General features: G+C 40.0%; 1 protein-coding gene across 5 annotated transcripts in view; it reads right to left on the reverse strand.

Annotated features, from left to right (window-relative positions):
• Positions 1-21,611, reverse strand: part of MAP7 (microtubule associated protein 7) — a 108,844-nt gene that overhangs the window by 47,633 nt on the left and 39,600 nt on the right. The gene's annotated exons all lie outside the window — the stretch shown is intronic.

Consider the following 21,611-nt stretch of genomic DNA (forward strand, 5'->3'; position numbering starts at 1 on the left):
AAAAAAAACCAAGAAATTAGATGCCAGGATTTTTTCATCTTACTACTCATCTTTGTACCCAGCACTTCCACTATAGGGGTGCTGGAGTCCAGAACACACCAATCTGGGAGCAGCCTAAAAGCAGACTGTAAGAATTCTAAGAAGCCCTCCAAAAACATCTTGAAAGCATTTGCAGGCAAGGATAAAGAGGCAGTTATAAATAAAGCCTAGGGGATGAAAGACACCAATTCATTTGAACAAAAATATCACTAGAAATGAAAGTTGGAAAAAAACCCTGATTACTCCGGATTTAAAAGCTAAACAGGCATTACTGTATTAGATCCACTTCAGAAAACATAATTAAAACAAATTTTCCTCAGAAGGCTCCAAGCAATTTCTTATGCATGTCACCTTTAACAATACACACTCAGCATTTAGTACCTCAGTGAGTTCATTCCCTTTGTGGCCTCACAGAAATCTTTGTTTCCCTGCTTACTTCCTTCCACAGGCATGCATCAGGACTAACACAGAGGGTAAAAGGTAGCAGGAAGAACCTGTATGCTACACATATTGTACCATTTTTGCAGGGGAAAGTTGGGTGAGGGAAATAGAAAAATGCTGTTATCAAATGTTTCATGTTCGAGAGCAATGTTTTGCCAAGAACAGTGTTCAAAAATCAAGCCGTCTCACCAAAAAAATTGTGTGAAACCTTAAATAATTGTCAGACACTGCTCTTCTTGATTCCTGCATTAAGTCTCTTGCAATCAATAGAAATAACCACTGTTCAACTTAACAAATACTGATTCCAAATGACAATAAGAACTATAACACCTTAAAGGCAGCCCAACACAAGATTTTAGTATTTGCCATTTTAAAAGCTCATACAAAAGATTAGCGTGGCCTATGGGTAGATGGATCGATTTTTGGCAAGATAATTTGAGCACCACTGAACTTGGTAGGATCTACCATTATAAAAATCCATACCTGGTGCTGGAACAAGTCCAGAGAAAGCCAAGGGACTTGGTGGAGTGACTGAAGCACAAGTGGTGTGAGGAGCAGGGGAGGGAGCTGGGGGTGTTTAGCCTGGAGAAAAGGAGGCTCAAGGGGAATCATATCACTTTCTACAACCACCTGAAAGGAGCTTGTAGTCAGGCAAGGGTCAGCTGCTTCTCACAGAACAAGAAGAAACATCATGAGAAGGAAATGGCCTCAAGTTGCACAAGGGGAGTTTTAGTCTGGATATTAAGAAAAAAAAATCTTCCCAAAAGAGTCATCAGGCTGCCCAGGGAAGTGGTGGAATCACCATCTCTGGAAGTGCTCAAAAACTTGGGGATGTGGCCCTCGGGGCCATGGTTTAGTGGTGAACATGGTAGTGTGTTAGTTTAACTGCTGGACTTCATTTTTAAAGGTCTTTTCCAACCTTAACATTTCTGTGATTCTAAACTCTTTACATCTTACCTTTCCCTCAAAGTTAAGGCACTTGTAAAACAAGCTTTTCTCCTGCATGTATCAACTATTTAGAACATTCTCAGAAAAAGTCCTACTGTAACTCAGTGGGACTACATCACAATTCCCATCAGCCTGGCCTAGGGCATCATCTAGAAGAGGAAACTATCATGAAAAAGTAAAAATACTGTGTCTAAGAGCTAGTGAGTACACTGATGCTCTAACAGTGTCAGCACAAATTTCTCTGCATCTTTCATACCGAGTATGTGCATTATTTTCTACAAGCACTGCACCATGGGATTATGCAACACTCCATTAACTTCAAAACTGTGGTTTAAATGCCATCCAGAAAATACACTTGCAAAAAAGGCCTAGGTACATGAAGTAATACTTCTTTCCCATATTTCTTTGTCGAACATTTCCTTGGAATATTTTTGACATGGTTTGAATACACATTCATATGACCACTTATATGACAAGTGATGAAAAGAACAGATGGCACACCATGAATTTTAACGATGCTGGAGATCAAACAGGAATTGGCACAAGCATTTAGTAACCAGTGTAGGTGTGCTCCCACACAAAATACCTCCTGCTCTAGGATACAAACAGATTAATCAGACAACCAAACATCTAAAATCCACACCTAAATATTGACAACACTGGTTTCAATACCTAACAGATGCCGGAAGAGATATAATTTAACTATCTAATATTTGCTCTGCTGTTTATCTTGGACCACTACCTTTCCATAAGGGAATAAAAGCTGCATAAAAAAGCGTTAGAGATGGATAATTTTCTGTGAAGAACAGCTGTCCCTCTCAGCTCTGCCACTACTATATGGCACAGCTTTAAACAGAAAGCTGAACCTCAGCTTCTTTTTGTGGAAAGAGGGGAGAAAATAGGGGGGAAAAGGCAAGAAAAGATATATGCATTGCTACTAAATAATATGCATTTGTAAATGCTGAGCTTTCAAGTAACACCAGTGGCAACACAGAATGCAGCATCTATACCAGGAGCAGAGCTGAAAGGATCCATAAGAATGACTAGTGCTAGGGAGAACCTCTGCAGGCTCAGCTTTTAGCTTTGCTTTGAACCAAGACAAGTTAAAAATTGAGAGATTATTCCTACAAGAACAGTTTTGTAATGGAAATGAAATCTATTTAGAAGTTTCTGATCAGTTTCAATATATCTATGTGTTCAGACAGGTTTAATCAATACTTCTGTTACCAAGATAATCAATCAGACAGGTTTAATCAATACTTCTGTTACCAAGATAAGTACAAGGTCTAGAAGGACTGACAAGCAATTTCATAGGATGTCAGCTCACCCCATGTCTCACACACAGCCATTATAATTACAGTAAACTGCTACAGCAGTTAATAATCTCTGTACCAAATACCAGTACCAAAGTTTACTTCCTAAAATGGAAAAAAAACCCCCCACTTTATGATGGCCAGAACTACTTTGAAAGAGGCTGTTCCATGATCAGCATCTGTCAGAGAAAAATGCCTTTAATAACCTTACAGTCTAAGGTGTTCCTCTTGAACTAACAAAGCCAGTTATCTCCAGCTTGTCCAAAGGAGGCCTGTGTGAGGAGAAGTAGAAATTGCCAGCAGTGGGAAGCAAAACAAGCACAAAGAGAAAATTTATATTAAAAACTGAGGATATTTTGAATTTAATATTTAAATTCAAAGTTGAGGAAAAGGCTCACAAAAAACACTGAGAAAGGAGGAAAACTATAAGCTTTTAGTGCTTCTTTACATGCCAGATAAGCTCTGGTCAAAGAAGCCTGGCCTGAGAGACAAGGTAACATATTTGAGGGGAAAAACTTTGTTGAGAATTAGAGCCTCTGGGAGGATGTGCTGGAAAGCAGAAGGAACATTCACCCAGATCCTGGAAAAACACTGAATGCCAAACATTGAGAGACAAAGCATCACACTGGCATTTTGACAGGTTTTTTAAAAACACAAGGGTTGTGCAGAATACGAACACTTGTTTTTCAGCCTGTGGCACATCAAGCACATATTTGCACAGTGTGAACCAGCTATTCCCAGTGAGGTGAATGACAAACCAAAGGCCCCACAGCAAGGCTGAGGAGCTGGAAAGTGGATGCTTAAGCTCTGTTCCATGGAAGAAGGGAATCAGCCACAAGACAGAGGCAGGTCTATTTCCAGAAGGTCTCTACCACCAGAAGTCTAAGCCTCAGGAGATTAAACGCAGTGTGAAGGGGCACTTGGGGAACACAAGCAAGAAGTGCTGCTGAGACCTGTGCCAAGGTGAGGATGGGCACAGCAGCCCCCCCAGAACTGCATCCCAACACGGGTCTGGAAAGGGGAGCTGTACAAGGGCTGCACAGCTGTGGATGAGACACAAGCACAGGAGAGCCCCAGGCCTGCAGACAGCCATGGCAGGGCAGGTACAACTCTGAGCACCAACGGGGAAAGACCACCCTCCAGCTCCCTGCTCTATTTCTGCTAGCGTGAGAGAAGTTACTGAGAAGCAGTCGTGAGAAAAAAGAAACAGCTAAATCAGAGGAGGAGGGATTACAGGGAAAAAAGAAGAAAATCTAGCTATTCTGTACCTGCCACTTGTCATCTAATCCCCCTGGTATGACTGAACAGCTACTTTTTTTAGCTGTCAGAGAGTGCTGGGGGTGTGTGGGATGGGGAAGGCTTCAGAAATGACAGCTGGAACAAACTCATGCCTCAGTAAAAAAACGCTGCCAATACACAGCAGAGGAAATTCAGCATTAAACAGGGAAATTTAAAGCAGAGCTAACTGGGAACTGATATAGTCTTTACTCCTTAGCATCTAATCCTGCTACCTCCAACTACTTCCTCATGAACACTGCTCAAAAAGAAAAAGAAAACAAAAGCCCCACTCTTGAATTCCCTTGTGTATTTTATACAGCATGTCTCACCTCACATGCACAATGTAAAAAATGCATTGTTTGAATTTCCCAGAATTAAGCAGAGAACAGAGTAGTCTAAATTTGTATATGTAATAATAAAGAATTGGGGCTAGTCTAGGCAGTTTTGTCTAGACACTGGGAACAGTGGTAGCTACCATGTCAGTCAAGTCAGAGGCATTGCTGTGCTAGGTAGAGCATGTTGAAAGTACAGATACAGGTCAGAGCTGACAAAATTTATTATTTATTAATTCAGAAACACATTAAGACCAAAATCCTGAGTACCTGGCTCAGAATAAGCATCTGAGCATTCAGCAACTGGCTGTTCTGTTTTAAGGCAGCATCACTTAAATTTAGGACTAAAGAGTCTCTTTAATGACAAAATTGAGTTGTTTATCCTAAAAGCAAATTCCTGTGAGCCACGATCCAGGGGCTGAATACATGAGAAAGCAGAAGTCAACACAAATTAAAGCTTTTCCAGTACTTGTGACTTTTGCCTCTTCTTACATCCATAGTTTATGAATAAGACATGCAAAAACTACTCTCCATATTTACAGTAAAAATATATTTTGCAAGTCCGTAGAATTTCACATTTTTTATGTTATCAATAGTGTCTATATATATTTAGTCAAACATTATGCTAAGTAATATTTTAGTGCAAATTATTGATTTAGAGTTAAATAATGCATTCATTCCATACTTGCACACCATGCTTACTTTTTATTTGCATTTTAAAATTGCCATCTGAGGAACAAAGGACAGCAATCTTTCCAGACATAAATAGGTCTCAAAAGCTCTATGGCTGGCCAAAAATTACCAAGATGCATGCAGTACAGCTGATAGATAAAAAGGTAAAAAAACCAAGTACTTGGATGTTTAATACTAAAATCCTCAGAGTAAGTCTGGACATTATTATGATCTGCTCTCTTCTTTAGAGTTGTTGGAGAGGATAAGTTGTAAAGAGCCTCATTTAAAAACTCACTTGTCAGATGCTAGTTTTCAAAATCCACTTGTCAATAATGACTCTGAAACTTCCCCTCAAGAAGAGAGTGGGGTGAGTGTTGGCCTGGAAGCCTGTTCCAGCACAGCTGGAGACAATATTTTCCAGTGCTTCTGCACTATACTGAACATTGGACAGACCAAGTTTCTTATGCTGCTGCTTCTACCATCTGTGTCTGAGCTGAACACTAAGTCAACGCTACTCCTCGCTGTCACAGCATAAGCACATTGCAGCCCTAATCTTGTTCAGGGCCTGTTACACTTTTCAGAAGATTATTATAAAACAGTGCCTTGAGTGAACCAAAATTGCACTGCCACCAGCACTGGCTTTGCTTTTGTGAACTCCTACACACGCAAACATAACCATTACCAAAGCCAAGTCCTTCAAAACAAGATAAGAGGGAAATTCTCACCTTAAATTAACACATGCTACAATGAGACCCTGCTGAGAGGCTTGAAAATGGATTAGAGACCCAAACACAACAGTTGGTACACAAAACCAAAGCATTTCCTCTCATCACCGAAATCCATTTGTAAAAATTGCACAGAAGAGCTGTGTCCAAGACAGTTACTCTAACACTTCAGCTGTACAGGAGCACAGAACTAAGCACTGGCATTTTACCAGTATAAAAAAGCTCCTCCTTTTCTCCCTTTCTGTAACAACTTAGAACTTCCCTTCTGTACAGGAGGTAATAAATGGTGCTTTGCATGTTGCTGCTGGCCTCCAAAGCGCAAGCAGCCTGGCAGCTGCTATCCACAGACCATTCTGAAGCAACCTTCATCCTTTAAAGCCCTGCCTGCAGAGCCCTTCCTGTGTGGCAGATGTGCTGTCCTGGTAGCTGGCAGATGCTCCCTGAGCAGTAGCTGAGGACAGGAGCAAAAGGGCACACTAAGAAACCTTTGCTAACACTTATTATGGACAAGGAGCTTCCTGGTGCTTCTGGGAAGGATCAGTGACGAGTTCAAGAGACAGCTCAGAGCAGCGCTGGGGGTGAGCTCAGATCCTACAATTCTTTTAGTGCAACAGGATGGGAAACAAGGGAAATACCTCTGGAGATTGGAGGACTGTAAGACTCAGCAATAGGTTGCAGGAGGGACAAGGAGAGCACAGCATGAACGTGCCTTTTGCAGAAGCTTGCTCACAAGAGATGTCAGCTTTCTAGGGAATGGGGAAACCAAGACACTGATGGTGCACTACACTGCCCTTATTTCAGGTTAATCCTTTGGGGAAGGGCATACAAATAGGAATAGAACTGAACCATCCGCTTGGAAATTTTACACGTGTACTGTCCATTCTATTCCACCCAAAAAACCCAAGCCCTCTTGAATGAACTGAACACCAGGTTCAAAAGAGACACTAGAAATATTTCTCTAGCAGAGCTACCATTTCAGAAGAAAAAGAGAAACACATCAAAAACAACTCTTTCAGGCTTCTTAATTTAAATTCTTCATAAAACTCTTGGCAGGATGGGTAGGACTATACCATCAAATCAAAATATTTTTGTAACAAATTTTTGTTCTAATTAACAACATAGATAAAATTATTTCAAGAGATTTTCAAGGTTTTGCCAACTATTGTAGCAGTGAGGGAGAAAGAACTGCAGGAATTCTGCAGAAGCCCTGGATCTAATGCACTCCAGTGTGTTAAAACTAAAATCTAGATTTCTGTTTTGAAACAACAGAGACATGTACCTAATTCTGGTTGGATGTCAACACTCAGATTATCTTGTTAAGGGAAGTAGGTTTAAGTGATTTCTAAACGAACTTAGGTGAAGAAAGAGTATTTCCAGACTATAGACCAGTTTGCTATTTTTAGCACAGGTAATACAAGTCTTCACAACTTCAGATAAAAACTTTTTGAAACTTCCATCATTAGCAAATGGAAAATGCCTGTTCTTCTACAGTCTAAACAGCAGTACTTACAAAGTACATTTGCAAGTTGGAGGTTTGAGTCAGAAAAGTGACAGAATATCTGTGTTTCACTTCTATTCACTGAAACATGATAGCAAAGTTCATGCCTTATTTAAACATGCCTATTAATTAAGTTTATACTAAAATATTTTCAATTCTTAAAAGGTCAGTGCTTTAGTACATCTTTCTGTACTTCCAACAGTGTGGAACTTACCAGTCTGGTTTGCAAATATAAATAAATTATATGACACCAAGCTGCAGTGACCGTCCCAGTTCTTTTTGCTCTGGCACTTATCACACAAGTCTACAATCACAGTTGCCAAACACAGCACTCCTACCAATGCTCCTCATCTCTAATGTCCTGGCTGAGCAAAGCAGAGTGAAAACTCACCAGCATTAGTGCTTACTACTCCCAGAATGGTACAAAACTTGCATTGTTCTCATCATATAGACTAGAGAGATAAACACAGCTAATTCAGCACTCAACTGTAAAACATTAAAGATAGAAGCACAAATAGATTTATTTGGAAACAATCCACAGACATAAATCTGGATGATGCAACTGGCTGTAGGGAAAGGGTCAGCTTTTTTTTCTTTTCTTTTAAAGATTAAACTTGTATAACTGCTCCATTGGGAGATGCATATTTATAAAAGATTACTTTTGGCTGACTACGTCAGCTTTAAAAAACATTGTATCCTAAAATATTAAATAACGCAGAAGATACCAAACCAAATGCCTTTGTAGGGAGAGTTAGGATCTCTTAAGGATGATAAAAGAAACACAGTGTCTGGAACAACAGTGTTTAAAAAGCTGACACTCATATTCTCTGGATAATGATATTTCATTATCTCACTGCAATATAAAACAAGGACACTAACATGAAAGGATCCCTGGAAAAAAGGTTTTCTGTTGAAAAAGCCTGTGCTATGAAGGCAGTTCTGCAGTTGGCCAGAAGCTAGCAAGCTCACCCAAACACAGATGAGACACGTGAATGGAAGCTTTTTAATTACACATCACCAAAATGAAATCTGAAATGCCACTGCCTGAGGGCATGCAGGACAACCTCAGTTCCAGACAGCCAGCAATTTGTGCTGTGCAGTCTGTCTCAGGGCATGGGCTCTCCAAACACCAAAAGCAGGCAATGTGCAAGATGCAGTGATTTATTTGTGAGACTGTTACACAAGGGCAAACACCTTCAGCCAAGGTACAAGAGTACCAGCTGCTTCTCCTCAGATTCCTCACTGCTGCAGGCAGCATTTGCTACCACGATGTCAGAGAGATTCCCATACCCAGGATCAGTGTCAGTGTATTGCTGCAGTAGCTGTACATGGAAGGTCACCTCAGACATTATGAAATTAAGCACCTGTACAATTTTCTAGATGAAAAACTCTTCTGGACTTAAACCAGAGATCATTCTCCAAACTATGAGGTAATTCCTGTGAGTAATTCCAAGGTACAATGAAGCTTACACCTACTGCTGAGAAATGGAGAATTGGGCACAGACCAGCCTACTTTCTGTATCACACCGATTCCAAGGTGAGATTGCTTGAATTGCAGAAAGAAACTTGAGTGTCCCATTATTTGATACCCTCGCTCAGAGGACACAGTGATCAAAGCATATTGCAGCCTGTGAGTGTTAGTGAGATAGCAACTGCAGCAAAGTGAGTGTGGGCATGGAGAGAAGGGGAAAATGGATACTTTGCTATACATTGCTCTATTGAGGAATTTGATCTTGAGATATAGTTATTTCTGAAAACAATGCAATCTCTTTGGTCTCAAAGAAAAGAAGACATAATCACTTCTCCCCACTGAAGTAAAATAAAATGAAACATTCTTTTGATGCAATACATATTTTTAATTTAAATTACTATGCTGCAAAATGAACAATTTAGGATACTCCTGCCAACATAGAGCTTTTCAGAAAACACAGTGCTTTCTTCTTGCCACCCCACTGACATACACAAGTCACCACATCCCTCCTGAACTCAGTATATACCCATGCTTTCAACTCTTCTGACTTAGCTCCATGTGCACTGAAGTTCATAGTTACCATCCCAGTGACTTCATGTTTTAGACAGAGTAGGCCCATAATAGTTGTTCTTCTGCCACCACAGAATCACAGGATGAATCACAGAATGGTCTGGGTTGGAAGGGACCTTAATGACCACCTAGTTCCAACCCCTCTACTATGGACAGGAACACATTCCACAGGAGATCAAGTTGCTCAAAGCCCAATCCAACCTGGCCTTGGACATTTCCAAGAATGGGGCATCCACAACTTCCTAGGCCACCTGTTCCAGTGCTTTACCATCCTCATGTGAAGAATTCCTTCATACGTGGCAGCATACTGATCATTCAAAAGCATGGCACTATTCTTTTCCTGTGTCACAGTAATTAATTCCTATGTACAGCACCAAGTGATTCAGTTGCCCTGTGGGGACACCCCCCCCCCACACCCCCCATTTTCAGGTGCAGTCTCAGTGTGCCCTGTGTAAGAACAAACAAGTGTTATCTTCACCGACATCCAAATGCTGAGCCTTGCCCTTGCCAGGTGAGGTTTAGACCAAGGAAACAAATTAGTTTTCAGAACCACTTTTTTCCAGAGGTAGGAAATTCAGATTTTTGCTTTAATAATCTCTGCTGCATGTGCAGCTGCAGGCACACTCTAAAACTAGGGCACTTCAGCATTTTACACACACACAAGAGCAGCTGCAAGAGGCGTAAGACACTTAACAAATGAAATGATATTAACTTTTTAAGCATAAGAAAGTTAAAAAATAAAACTATTCTCCTTCAAAGCCTTCTGTCTTTGGTTACTCTGCACTGCCACCTTACACAACTATACAAGTGAGACTAGAACAGAACTCTCCCACTGCATTACTTTTAGAATACACTTAACATCTCCCTGACCTTCTGGGTAGCTCCAATCACTTTCTTTCTACAGAGCTTCAGCCAACAGTACAGCAGCTCTCATTGGATTCCAGGTTACTGGCCTGCCACACAAATGACAATTCCCTCACTACCCATACCCATTAAAAGACATCTACAATAAAGCTTAAGAGAAACCTATTATCCAAGATCTCCCACCTTCTGCTTTCAATTACTTTAAACTCAGAATCACTGTATCTGCTGAACTAAGTGAAGTCCTGGCCTTCATCCCATAATTGCTTTAAAGCATCTTCAGTCTCATCCTTTTGCATCTAGGAAGAAGATGGGGTTGCAAGAGTAACTTTGTTCAATTACCTCATTTGAGAGAGAATAAATGGGTACTCATCACAATAAGAGAAACAGGACAATTTCAACCCAGCCTATTGATTTAGTGGCTATTTTCCTCAGTCATAATAGAAGTACATTTGCACAGACAAGTGGTTTCAGACTGAAAGTGTTTCATGCCCATTGTGGTTTAGTTTCACAGGACAACTCCCAAGAAACTCCTCTGCACAAGCCCTGACAACTGCCTTTGGTGAGATCTTATCAAACCTTTCACCAGAGTTAAAATAAAGATGCTCAAAACACAAGAAGAGAGGATAGAGGGGAAAAAAAGAAGTATTATTTAACACTAACAGTCTAAGGCATTAGTACTCCATGCAAACGAACATGGGGTAAAATTTACTATAATTGGCTATAGAGCTGCAGAGTTTTCTGTAGGATTCAGCTTCTAAATAAAATAATGAAGTAGCACAACCTTTTTTACCAAGAAAAAGTTCATTGCCACATGGGTTTCATCTCCTGACTTGGCACCCTGAACTGAATGTGGGAGAGCCGTGTCAACACCAGAGTGCGCCTCAGGAGCTTGACTTGGCTGAAAAGCCAAGTTAGGCATTACACTGAGATAGCTACACTGCTCCTGGTACCCAATTATCTTCACACAACTACACTTTAGGCCACTTAGATTTATGCTTGGCACATTTGCTGTGATTTCTCTTCCAGACAGATAAAATCTAGATTACCTACAAATTAGTGGGATCAATACAAGTAACACAGGTAATCACTTCACTGCTGCAGGTTTTCTTGGGCAAAGCTCCCTGCAGCTCAAATTTTGTGGAGATGTTCAAAGTCCCCCTTCCAGCCTCAGGAAAATAAAACATGAATGATGCCTGCAAATTGCTATAGCAACAACCACCTCTCAACTAAAGACAGCAGGAAGATTCACAGAAGCTGGGCTTTGTTTATATAGCCTACTCTGTAGAGACAATTATTTCTGAAACAGAACTACAAAGGCTCCGTGCTGTTATTTAGCAGTTGAGCTCCTGGATGCACACGTTCAAGCCATTACTCTAATTCAGAGTACTCTTGCCTGAGGAAAACAGGCAGTTTTCTGGTAGCCTGCCCCTGCCTCGCTGGAAGGGATGCTGTAACTACTTAGAGCAAGTGCAACACTCCATTTGCTGCTTCTTCTCCTGTTCTTTTTATATAAAAGATCTGTGCAATGACTGCAAGCCAAATAAAACGAGCATTTAGTGTGGCGCAAAATGCATGTACACAGAAACAGTGCAACAAAAAGGAATGTTTCCTACCATTGCCGAGCAGGGAACAGAGCTGAAACACTGACTTAAGAAAATATATTTCTGTTGCATGACTTATCCTTAATCACTTCAATCACTGTCAAAAACAAAAGCTGTGCCAGGCCCACACTATCATATTTAAGGAGGCAGAAGACAAATATAGTTAATAGCAGCCAAGAGCTCAACAAGATTCTCAAGACATCACTTTCTGGAAAACTTGTGTTTCAAAGCAAACAGCATAGGAAACTGGAAAATTTATTTCCAATTCAGGGAGCCTTTCTTTACTGCTGTCCAGCTGTCAGGAAGTAGGGCTTCCTGAGGAGCTATGTACTGCTTGGCAGAAAGGTAGAAGATTCTAATTGCTAATTACAACACCCCATGCACAGAACTGAGTCTGCACAGACAATCTTAATAATTCCTGAGCTCCATGCATTTGAAAAATTATAACAAATGAATATGTGTTAAGGAAGCTAAAGGTATATATTTCAATCAGAAGGTATTACGTGCAATCTTTAAATAACACCAACAGTTACTTTTAAAAAGTCTTTATTATGAATACATCAAATGGTTACTAGAGCTCTTTGGCCTTTGTTTAAGAATAACTTACCACAAAAACCAAAGTATATTTTTTACCCAGGTTCTCTCTCAGACCTGAGGCTGAGTGGCACACCACTAAAAAGTACATCTTGTCTTTATACACTGCCACCCCACACTCTCCATACAAATCCACAGCCTGGAGAAGTCTTTTAAAGAACCAAAACTTGTTTCTCTATAGGATCTCCATGGGTAGGTGATTTCTCTTAGACACAGACCGCTCTATTGGCAGCACAAACATTTGCCCTAAGTCCAGTCCTACAACAGCTCTTTGTATCTCATGAAAGCATAAAACATTCCAAGTCCATGAAGGTTCTCTTTTAGTTCCTTAAGCATTGGTGTCATTGGCTTTCCAAGCAATTGCTTGTTAGCTCTCTTGGTGATTCCATTGCCGGACTGCCATAATTTGCAGTTCTTAGGCCTTTGGGGACATAAATTTCATTTTCTGCCCCTCTACAGTCTACAGAGAAACCTTTTGTCTCTGACTGACTCACTTTTATTTTAAGCATGTTCCACAATTTCAAAACCAGACTGAAAGGATTCAGCCATATTCAGGTTATAACAACCACTGAAAATTAATTCTTCTGAGAAAAAGAATTAATATATATAACTGAAAATAAATCAAACCAAACATTTCTGGTTTTTTAACAGAAGTAAGAAAAATCTTTCCTTACCCCCTTCACTGCTTTTAGTTCAATACATATATATATATATATATATGTAGTCTGTATATCCAACAAATCAAATAGGATGTTTAAAAAAAGTGTTACTATCATTGTATTTGATGCCTTATTTAACTTGGAGAAAATCCACCATGGTGCTGTTTGGATTGTGTCTAAGAGACAAAGCACAGAATAAGTGTTAAAGTTGTTGCTTTGCTTTTGTGCTCTAATTTTTAATTGGCTTATAATGATGACAGAATATGCAATGTAAAATATCTGACTAAGCACAGCAACGAGCTGTAATCAGAAGAACTCTATTTGCCAACAAGTTTCAAGAATAAAAACCAAACCCAGATATTATTTCAAACTTAAACCCTCCAGTGTTCAGTATTTTGCTACAAAGGCCTCTCATTCTTAATACAAAGAAATCTTTGCACAAATCTTTGCTTTTAGACTGTTTCTAGTAACTCAACTACAAACTTTCAGAAGATATTTGAAGTTTCCATTAAGCTGTATCATCACAACCTCAGGTATGCAGGGCTACTGAGATAGATCAAAGCCTGACTTCCTCCACAGTTATTTAGCCTTACTGATGGGAGGGCTACTAATTTCCAATAACACAATCACACGCTTAATTATTTGATAGTATGTCATGTATTAGTTGTATTAAACAAGCTGCAGGGTCAAATTTCACACTGAGATTTCCTAACTTTTCAGTTCTTGAACTTGAAACCCTAAAAGTTAACCAAAAGCTTGCATAATGCACTGACATATATCAGTCACCAAAATTTAAGAATATACAAGCATTACAAACAGGTAACTTTACATACCAGCAAGATTCCTTTTCACTAGATGCCCTCCTGTTCCTCTTATCCTATTGAACAACATCTTTGGCCCCTTTCCTCACCTTACATCCCCCCTCTATGCCTTCTCAACCTCCGTCTCTTGTTTCTGAAGCTGCTACACTGCAACTCTCTTCTATGGCCATTCTCCTTTTTACCCCTGTAGTTCTCTGGGCAGAGAGAATTGCTCAGATTGTTCTAACATAAATACCTCCTCACGCCCACCTCTCCCTAAAGGCATCGCATCACGCTTCCTGCAAACCCAAGCAGCAGGCATCTGGGCAGCATGGGAGACAAACAAGCCTCTCCACACTCCCAGCTGGTGTGCCTGGTGCCAAAGCTGCCTGCAGAGACTGGGACTTTTTTCTCTGGCTGCTTCCCCTCAGACCCCAGAGCTCCAGGGAGGACCACGCTCAACTCATTCCATGGGGATCGTGAATAATTTGAACACTGATTAGACCAAAGCATTTCAGAGGAAAGGCTGCTGCCTCAGTTCAGCCAAAAATCCTGGACAAAAATATAACACTCAAATACTGAAGTCATCCATGACAGGCATGAGCTGTGACTCTTTATGTCGCTAATTTGAATAGATTCACATAAGGTCAAGAGGAGGCGTAGCTCTAAAACCAAATTCATACTGTTCCCAGTTTCAAGTCTTTTCATTAGAGCCTTGTGCCCTTAAGCCATCCCTTGAGACTGATACTAAGATTTTATTTTTCAAATAGCAGAATTTCCCTATTTCTTTCCTATGTCTCATTCTTTAGAAATTGGTCCATTTGCTGAAGATGAAGAAAACAAGAATTAGGGAGAGAACACGGCAAAAGAGAAATAGAGATCAAACCATTTAAATCTATCAAATTTGTAAAGAGATTGAAATAATACTCTTTAAATGGGAAATGTTATGCAACCTTTATTATTTGCCATCTGCCTTGGAAAATTCAAATTAAGCAAGAGAACGATAAAATTCTCACTTGGGGTTACTTTATTATGCAAAGCATCTTGATTTTACAACCTCACTGAAACGCTTCATGGAATTACAGCTCTTTAATACAATAAAGTGGCCTCCTCTTTATCATGGATTGAGAAAACAAAGAATTTAGACCTCGAAGCCACATACTTCATGGCAGCAGCCCAGCCTCCACAGATCCACTAACAAAGATGAAGGATTCCAATCGCTCTGATAGCAACGCTAAAAATAGAATTTCATGAAAAGTCTTTAAATTTTATCCCAGAAACAATGAGGCCTTGTCAACAATTTATATAATGTTTTAAACATTAATAACAAGTTTTATATATTTCATATATTTTGAGTCCCTGCCTTTAAAGAGTTTTACAAGAATTGCTAGACTAAACAACAGTGTACCAAGCGTACCTCTAGAGGTATTTTGTTTTAGACCATGTTCTTCGTTCTGATTCTTTTGTTTGGTCAACCAAAAGAGGAAAAAATGGACTGTCTCATTGGGGTGTTTATTGCAAGTGACTTACATCAGTGCAACACTTCAAAGTCAACCTATTGTTGTATAATACACATCAAATATTCCACTTCGGCACAAAAAATGAAGCCTCACAAAAATTTATGCATTACATAAATAGTGAAAAAGGAGAAAATGGATGCTGCAACCACAGTATTTGACTCTATGCAGAAATGCATTGTTCAGCATATTACAGTTATATATCTCAAAGCCCAGGCAGCCTGTGTTGGATGCCTGAGATAGCAGGTCCAGTAATTTCAGACAGGCTGACCACTCCTCCCTTCTTTCCCCTGAACAAGTGAAACAGGGATGGAAAAGTGCTCAACACTGCTTCGTCGTTAGGCAGGTCACTCAGGCACTGTCCTCCAGCCCTTCCCTTTGCTACAGACACACCGGTTTGGAGGCTGGTTGCCAGAGCCATTAAATCTTCTTGTGTGCAACCACCAAACAGAACTGGCTCCATACCAACAATGCAATGGTTCCCACAAATTGCCTGCAGGATCCCCACACTCCCCTTCCTGGCTAGACTAAAGTATAACTACAAAACTTTGGCTTATATGGGAGACACACATTGAGTTTTGTTGCACAAAACTTGGGACCATATAGATCGGTTACTGCTGGAATCATGCTGGTACTAAGTGCTTCCTGGGCTCCATGTATTGCACTGTGGAAATTATTTTTAGGATGCAAATGGACTTATCTAAAAGGTTGTTCATTAAGCCTTGCCCAGGTGGATTGCCATTACACAGGGAGACAAAACTCATCAAACCTGCTTCAATCTTTCATAAAAGTATTTTTGTGGGTAGCAAGTAGCTTACTACCAGTGAGGTTCCAGGCTACAAGATTATTAAAGCTCTATGGAATGTGACTAAAATAACATAATTCATGTCCACCTTTCTGGTTTATCTTCATTCAACACAATGACTATTTCAAAGTCAATCACTTTGAAGCATGATGCTGCTGTGTAAGAGATCACCTTGCTTCACAGCCCCTTGATCAGCACAGTCAAGCAGAACATCGCTGACCAGGCTCTGAACAATTAGGACTCATATCACAACTATACGACAGAGGGCACAATAATAAGATGCACTCTGTATCTTTTCGCAACACTCTAAAACATTGCTTCCAGCAACTGGAGTGCCAACTAACTTATTTTCATTAGTGCTTACCTATTGCTGTGCCAGCTTTGTAATTAAAACAAACAAAACCAAAATAAATTTGGCAGCACTTTTTACTTCCAAAAAGCACTTCTCCTGCTTTTAATAGAAGATCAATGCCAAAAGCTGATGCAACTAAAGACAAACACTCTGCAAAACTAAGGTTTGCCAGCCAGCATTTTAAAGGTGCCCTCAACCTTTTCATCACCTACCAGTTCTTGTCTGTGAGCAGCACGTTTAGCAGAGCATGAGTCGTAGTCAGTTCACTCATCATCTGCATTAAGAGTTGTTTTGGAATGCGTTAAACTCATCCCCTGGTTTCTAGCAGCCAGCGGCATTTCCCTTCCAGAACAGTGTTTAAGAGACACCCCTGAGTACTACAGCCTAAGGCTCTCCCCAGCTACCTAAAGGCAGCACCACCAACATTTCTGCTGGCCTGCCCCAGTCCAAGCTCCAATCATTCAAATATTCCTTTATAGAGAGCACAATCCCTCCTCTTTTACACCCTGAGACTAGCTCACTTGGTGAGAACATGGTGCTAAAAACACCAAGGCCTGGGGTTTAATACCTATATGGGCCACTCACTTAAAAGGTGGACTTGATGATCCTTGTGCATCCTTTCCAACTCAGAATATTCTGTGATCTGTGACCTGCCACTCTCCTTTATCTCTTTGCACCCAGTAAAGGGCCTGGAATACCTCTTGTGGCTCTTCAGCTGACAAGTCCCATGCTATGCATGGCCTGACAACAAGCCTGGGGGTGGATTCTCTCACAGTTGAGTGTTTACTCTGCTGCCCATAGTCTGCTTTGCAGCACAGATCACAACAGATAAATGGGAAAAATGGTATCATACCTTTTAAATAACTTTGTTTGGGAGTATGTTTGAAGTGGAATAAGAGCAGTTTTATTCTAAGGCCCAGAAAGCAGAAAAATAGATTCAGAAACAAAATGAAGCAACAAATATACAAGCTCGTCCATCTAACAAGACAATAGAGCTGAACATGATTTTTTTTTTAATGTTAAAAACAGTCATGTGATCTTCAGAGAGGTCTTAGGAACAGAGTAATTGGGAACTGATTGCAGCCTTCATAATAAGACAAATTATTATTCTTCTCAGTGTTCTTACACAATACAGACTATTTTGGATGGGAATTAGGCTGCCTGTAAAGCATACAAAACATTCTAACTACCACAGCTTTTCAACAGACTGCTTTTTTAAACTGTTTATCAAGAGAATCACCGTTCTTTGCCAATTTTTGAACATTCACACAGCTTTATAAATCTGTCAGATTTTTGGACAGATCTTTCCTCGGCATTTCTTCGCCACCTTGAACAACAGCACCTGATGCAAGGCAGCACTACATCAGTGCCACTATGCAAAGCCAGAGAGAAAGAGAACTACCCTCTATTTTTAAAGTTCCAAAATTCACTAACAAAACCTAATGCCAAACCCACACATTTTCAAACTACACAAATGAACAATAATTAGTGTCACAGTGAACTGATACTCATACCTGCATAATTAGCAGTAGGTAGTCCTAGCTGTCATCTCCTCCTACCCTTCTGCAAATTAGGAGCAGTCTAAATTTAGCTATACAAGTTAAACCTCCTGCTATTGCTACATATAGACTGGGAATTATAAGTATGTATATACTTAAATATATTTAAGTTAATTTGAGATAGCAGCAAGAAAATCAATTAATTTGCACCCTATATAGAGTTTTATTTTGTCTACATTTGATTTTATTTTGATGACACAAACAGTCTCACAAACCAATAAGATTTGATCTTGAGTTCAAATTTTTTTTCGGGAATTCTGTTGGTAAATAATGTGAAAAAATAATATGAATTAAGAAGTTCCAGCTTTTATTATTTTCTGGTAAGCCAGAAAAAGATTCTTTTTATTTTGGTAGAAGACTAGATCTATGCAATTAGATTGTGCTAAATGTGTAATTTGCTTTCATTTGCAGAATGCTTATCACTTCATTCTTCCTCTCATAGCTGTGCTCAATGTATACTGGAATAAAGTAGTGTAGTTTTAAAACCAAAACAATTATCACTCTACCTCAAAAGAACAGAAGTTCTATTGAAGAGGACAGAACACTTGTCATTTCCCTATTTGGACAAAATTCAGGTAACATGCTGAATTACATGTAGCAGTGAATATGATTATCTGGGAAGATAATTCTGATAATATTGTAAAATTTATTTTAAAATAGGGCTGTAAGTTATCTTCCCCTTGGAAGAATTAATGTTATATTTAGATAACATGAATTGGTCTGTGATGCTCTCAGATCTCCGCTAGAACAATAATCTTCTACGGACGTTCCAAGGAAATCTCTTAAAGACATGCTAGTGAGTCATCTGGTCAGGAGCTAAAGAACACTCACTGGCTTTGGAAACTGTTCTTCCTCAACATCTAATCTGGGATTAGATATTGTAATGATTAAGAAGAGACTGTAAGCAACCTGGGAGAAGGACACTGTACTCCAAGCAGTTCATGCATCACATGGTGCTACTGCGAGTCAGGCTGTACAACTTCAGTAGGAAGCTAAATGACACGTTTGCATATGTTGAAAACTCTGCACAGTAGCAGTACTCAAAGCTCCCACCCTATAAGCACCTCCTCCGATGCGAAAGATCTGCAACACTTCCTTAAGACATGAGACCATAATGCATGTATTAAAGCCCATTCAGGCTCTTCACCAGAGATCTGGACTGACAAACCAATCCCCAATTGCTACAGAACAAGGTTTACTCTAGGTTTGCATGGCAAAATGGGAAAGTGAGGCAAGTTACAGGGGCGGACAGAACAGAAAACAACTAGATTCCTCTGAGGTAAGTACAAATCAGAAGGAACCATGCCAGTTGAGTGGAAAGAAAATGTCTCTCCAATTCCAATACTATAACCCACAAAGTCTTAAATATGTCCCAGATTCACCGGTGGCTAATTGCTACTATAGGACAAGTCACCACTTCCCCCCAGAAAAGCTCTCAAAACAAGTCTTATGAGAGCTTAGTTTCCTAAGCATATGAAACATTGGGCAAAGAATAAATTACAGTGTGACATGTAGGTTTTTTCTGTTTATTCATAAATATAAAATTTATGAATTCAAAATTTCCAAGGTATCCTGTATTGTTTCTAACGGATACTTTGTGTGCCCAGTGATGTCTGAAGTTTACCATGCCCCACAGACCACTAGCTATTAACAATTCTGGCCTCAAAACGTTCTCAATACAAAGAAGTGCTCAAGATATTCCTTCTCTACCTCACAAAGCCCTTAATCCTTCCAACGTAGATATGAGTGCCCCTTCCTCTACAGCTAAGCAGCCTAAGGCAGCTCTTCCTGTTTAAGAGGTGGCCACCCAGCCAACTGCATACAATTAATTCTCCACCACCAAAGGCAGCACACCACCTAAACTCACTGTAACAAACCAGAAAGCCCACGCTGTCATGCTCCACCCTGCCCTTAAAAGCAAATGGTGGAAAATATTTTGCATTTGTATTCTTCTTCTTCCATTTGACTAAACCATGCAAGTGACCTGAAATAATAAGCATGGGCTGATTAATTACTGCATGTGCTCCCTTCTGCAGAGCTGAAAGGTCAGCTGAGGTAAAAGCAGAGAGTGACTTGATGAGTAAGACTAAACACTCCTGTTTTTAAGCAGCCACCTTGTTCGATGAACCACACACAAACCAAGAAAGGGCCCTTTTCACTACATGCACTCAGGCTTAAACAGACCAGCTGAGAAATAGTTACTGAACTACTAGCTCTGAAGATGGAGAAAAAGCCTTATGTGGGCCTCCTTCCCAAGGCTAAGCGCTCAATGGTGTATTAAATATGTAGACATCTTAGTGCAGATTTCTAAGGATTTCTCTATATTTACATAACAGTTGGCAGCTCTCTCATCTGTGGTTGGAGTTTTTTGTTTGGGTTGATTTTTTCTTCATAAAACCATCTGCAACAGTGTACTTGTTTTTACAGCTTTGTTTGTGTAGAAGAGGTGTTCACAACTGCATTTTCTCTTACTAAGTGCCACAGACATCATTAGTACTCTTCTGGGTATGAGGACACAGATGTACCAAACAGCAGCAACCATCCCGAAGTGCATTAATCTGAGATTGCATCTTAGAGCTGATTTTAACACTTTCTCTGACATGACTTTGTTACATTATTGCTGTACTTAAGTGTTGAAATGCAGGGAATCATATAGTGTATGATTTTCAGAAGTTCTTCATGTTATGCTGATTGAGGACTGAAGAGGACATCCAGAGGGATCAGAGCAAGACAACGCTGAATTAAGTCAGAAAACATAGACACTTCAACAAACAAGAAATATTTCACTCTCCTACTCAAGAGTGGTCCTCCTGTTTTAACCATGAGGTAGAGAAAATTTACTGTGAAGAAGTTTCAGCGATCCCCAACAGTTCTCGAAGTCACAAAAGTTAACACTGAGTCCATTCCTAATTTTGCCATCAATAATATCAGTCTTTCCACAGAGAAAAAGCAACTAGAGAGCAAGCAGGTGTTTCGAATCTAGCAAGATGATTACACAAATTAGTTTTTCAAGGTATATAATTATCAAATTCTTAAATCACTTACTTCAGAGACTGTAACAAGAGAAGGCAAGCAGACAGGCTGAGCCATGTAGATTAAGCAATGAAAATGCTAATTAAGAAAGTTATAGACGGGAAAGGAAATAATCCAGTTCCTCTGCATTAGCACATGGAGCCGTGGACTCAGTTGCTATGTGGTGAGGAAGACTTATAAAGCAAAACCAAGTGGAAAGTAGAGCTCAGGCTTCAGACGGGGAAAAGAGAGGGTCAAATTTTTTAGTGCAGTCTCCTGCCCTCACTCTTTACACATCCTTCTGCATGCCCAGGGGACAGAAGTAGCTGTCTAACAAAAAAAGGGGCAGATGTTGATGTTAATACACACTCTACGCTACACCAACTCCCAAGGGGGCTCCATGGACAGCGTGTCAGCCAGCTTCAAGGCTGAAGCAGTGAGCAAAGACCCTTACAAATCTAATCTCTATTTTTCTGTTGTTGCACATGTACATATTTCACCAGGACCAGACTGAATACGTAAAATCATTTTTTCCAGGAGAGATGGACAAGCTTCATAAAT

This window comes from Melozone crissalis, unplaced genomic scaffold (assembly GCF_028551555.1).
Source record: "Melozone crissalis strain CALT ecotype California unplaced genomic scaffold, PUWL_Pcris_2 ptg000027l_1, whole genome shotgun sequence".
Classification (NCBI taxonomy): domain Eukaryota; kingdom Metazoa; phylum Chordata; class Aves; order Passeriformes; family Passerellidae; genus Melozone; species Melozone crissalis.